Here is a 3819-nt window from a genome sequence, read left to right as displayed (position 1 = left end):
TGTACTTTCGCACGTTGGCAGGGTGCACACGCGCGGACCCAGTCGCGAATGTCGGTGTTCATGCGGGTCCAGACAAAGCGGGCTGTGATCAGCTTTTGAGTTGCACGAATTCCAGGGTGAGAAAGGGTGTGCAAGGATTCGAAGATTTTCTTGCGGAAATGGATGGGCAAAACGGGCCTTGGCGTACCTGTGGAGGTATCACAAACGATTGGCACGTCTTCAATGAGGACTGTCTCGAGCTTCAGAGATGTTTGCGCTGTACGTAGGCGGGACAGCTCGGGGTCGCTTGCTTGCGCTGCAGACAGTTCATGTATGTCGAAGGGAAAGGAGGACGAAGTCGATGTTTCGGAACGACTGCGCGTGACGGCATCGACGCGACTGAGGGCGTCAGCCGGGGTGTTGTCGGCACCACTGATGTGTCGGATGTCAGTCGAAAACTCGGATATGAAGGAAAGTTGTCTCACTTCCCGTGGCGTATATAGGGATGCAGGACGGCCAACTGAGTAAGTAAGAGGCTTGTGATCCGTGAAAACGGTAAATGCTCTGCTCTCAAGCAAGTGGCGGAAATGACGCACTGCCAGGTATATGGCGAGAAGTTCGCGGCCAAAAACACTGTATCGTGTCTGGGCAGGAGTCATGCGTTTTGAGAAGAATGCGAGGGGTTGCCACACGCCACTGACCTGCTGCTGAAGGACAGCTCCGAGCGCTGTGTTGGAAGCGTCTGTCATGAGTGCCAGCGGATAATCGGGGTTTGGGTGGGCGACTAGAGTGGCGTCGGCCAGAGCGCGCTTGATGGCATTGAAGGCATCGTCCGCCGTGGTGTCACAGTGTAGCGTTTTCGCCGAGTGCTTGCCGCACAGCATGCGGTCAAGTGGTTCAAGCAGGGTGGCGCAGTTTCTGATAAATCGGCGGTAAAAAATTACGAGGCCAAGAAACTGGCGGAGCTTCGTGCTTGAAGTGGGCTTGGGAAACTCAGTGATTGCTTTCACTTTTTCGGGAAGCGGGCGGATGCCGTTGTTGTCCAGGTGATGGCCGAGGAATACGAGAGCTGGTTGCCCAAACTCACTCTTTTCGGTGTTGACAACAATGCCGTTTGTCGAAAGACGCTCGAAAAGTTGGCGGAGGTGGTGCAGGTGTTCTTCAATACATGAACTTGCCACGAGAAGATCATCCACGTAGGCGAACACGAAGGGAAGGCCACGTACGACGGAGTCGATGAAACGCTGGGAGGTCTGCGCAGCGTTGCGATCGAAGTCCGAATGGCATTCTCAAGAATTCAAACAGTCCGAATGGTGTCGTGATCGGTTTTTTGGGGATATCTTCTTCTGTTACAGGGATTTGATGATATGCCCGAACAAGATCGATTTTTGAAAAGATGGTTGCACCGTGCAGAGAAGACGTGAAATCTTGTATGTTGGGCAATGGGTATCGGTCCGGGACGGTCTTGGTGTTCAGAAAACGATAGTCTCCGCATGGTCTCCAGTCTCCTGACTTCTTCGGGACAAGATGGAGTGGAGATGCCCAGCTGCTGGATGAAGGTCTAATAATGCCAAGTTCCAGCATGTGCTCGAATTCTGCACGGGCCACCTTGAGTTTGTCCGGAGACAGGCGTCGTGGGCGAGAGAAAACAGGTGGTCCCGATGTTATGATGTGGTGCTGAACGTCGTGGCAGACGGGTTGAGTCCAATCCGGGGGTGACGTTAGCTTTGGAAATTCATTAATCAGGGCTGCAAACGGCTCTTTGGCAACTGTAGCACATGAGGGTGCTACATCGGTAGTTGCGCGCGCTGCTATGCCGTGAATAAAGAGTTTAGTTGCGGAGTCAATGAGACGCTTCCGCTTGACGTCGATGAGGAGCTCGTGCTTCGTTAGAAAGTCGGCACCAATTATCGCAGAACCAACGTCGGCGACTAGAAATACCCACCGGAAGACCCTTCGAAGCCCGAGGTTGAGCGTCACAGAGCGCTGTTTGTAAACAGGTATGCGCGTTCCGTTCACTGCTTGCAGGTAAGAAATTGCAGCGGAAGCACGCTCTGCTTTTGTGGCTGGGAGAACGCTCACCTGCGCCCCGGTGTCAATAAGGAATTTCTGTCCGGTGGTTCTGTCGTAGACGTGGAAAAGGCGACACTCTTCTCGGCACAGACCGCTCGTCGCCGCTAGTGGTCGGCCGGCCGGTTTTCCGTCCAGCTGCAAGGCAGGAGGCAGTGGCGGGCGTTGGCGCCGAAGCGACGATGATAATAGCAGATGCGTGGGCCTGCGGATGGACTTCGCTCACTCTGTCCGCGCTGTCGAGGCGTTGAGGAGCGGTGACGTTGGCGTCCACGGCGTAGAGGCGGCTCTGAGTGCGTGGTTGCCGCAATCAGTTTTTCGAGCTGCTGACAAAGGCGGTCAACTTCAGAAGGCGTAGCGGTGGTGGATGCAACATGCGACGGCTGAGGAGTGGTGATGGGGACGGCCAACGGCGACGACTGTGTGGGAGTGCTGACGGCAGCGACGGTCAAGTGCGGGGTGGCCACTTCCATCACCTTGTCGGCTAGCGCGGCGAGTGATGTTAAGTCCATGGTTGTGGCTGTGGCAAGCACCATTTGGACGTTGGACGGCAGGCGCTGCAGAAAAAGTTCACGCAGCACAGCATTGTCCTTGGTCTGCGCACTGCTACCGAGAAGCTGCGTCATCCGCCGCAAGAGCTGACTTGGTCGCCGGTCACCGAGCTCCTCGGAGGAGAGTAGCTGCTTTATTTTCGTCCTTTCGGGCGCCGCCGTTCGTTGCAGTAGGGCTGCCTTGAGGTCATCATATGGATGTGCCGGAGGATTGGTGCTAAAAGAGGTGAGTAAGTCGGACACCTCCTCTGCAGCTGTTGATGGCAGTGCGCCGACCACGTGGTGAAATTTCTGCTTCTGTGATGAAATTCTCGAAAGTTGGAATTGAGATTCCACTTGCAGGAACGTACCACACGGCTGGGTTGCGTTCCCAGTACGGTGGCAGACGCACTGTGACTGCAGAGACGGCTTCGCCGGGCACATCTGGCGTTGTCTGGTTGAGGTTGGGCGTAAGTGGCTGATTTTGTTCCATTTCAGCTGCGTGCGTTGACGTCCTGTCTTCAGCGTGGAGAAAAGCTTGGCTCTACGTTTCTTAGGGGCGTCGAAAACCGGGTCACCAATTGTAGGGCGTAAGCTGCTCGGAGATCCTCACAGAAGACAAGACGTGTGTGCTGTTCAACCATTTATTCTCTGAGTAACGGAGCTGCGGCGGGGAGCGCGGGAGGCGCGCCCGCCGCTGCGAGAGGGAAAAGGGAGAAGGAAAGAGCGCGCGGGGTGCGGTCGGGTTCCTTTGAAGGGACGCCGCAGACTTCGACCGCAACGGCGTTCACCTCACGTTGCCGGAGGCATAGGGAAGAAGCACGCGTAAGTTGTGCCGGCGAGGGCTGGCGCCATGGCTGGCGCACTACAAAACCATTCGTAAGTATCAAAACTCACGCGTGCATTCTGCTATCACCCTCTCCCTTTGTTCACCTTTTTTTTTTCTTTTCCCCTAATCCCCTACTATCAGTTCTCGGACACCATGACATTGCTGTTACCCCCTCCGCCCCCACCTTTTGGCTTTCTCTGAACTCGAGCCATTCCCCCCCCCCCCCTGCCTTGTCCTTCCTTAGAAATGCCCCCCCCCCTTTCTTTCTCCTTCCAGTGCCAGCCTATTTTGTTTGCCTTTTCATTTCCCTGGGCCACGCTGACTAATCCTCTTATCTGAGTTTTACAGGTCCACCCAGCGCCTCCCCCCGTCGCAGCCCCTTCAAAGCCTTTGTTCATTACACACCCCCCG

At 55.5% G+C, this 3819-nt stretch overlaps 1 pseudogene; it reads right to left on the bottom strand.

Annotated features, from left to right (window-relative positions):
- Positions 1–2082: 2082 nt before the first annotated feature.
- Positions 2083–3498, bottom strand: LOC149330439 (uncharacterized; annotated as a pseudogene).
- Between the last annotated feature and the right edge of the window lie 321 nt (positions 3499–3819).

This window comes from Amblyomma mixtum, chromosome 9 (genome assembly GCF_055824585.1).
Source record: "Amblyomma mixtum isolate Tamu chromosome 9, ASM5582458v1, whole genome shotgun sequence".
NCBI classification, from domain to species: Eukaryota; Metazoa; Arthropoda; class Arachnida; order Ixodida; family Ixodidae; genus Amblyomma; species Amblyomma mixtum.
Note: the sequence above shows the minus strand (reverse complement) of the source record. Positions and strands in the feature narration are given on the sequence as shown.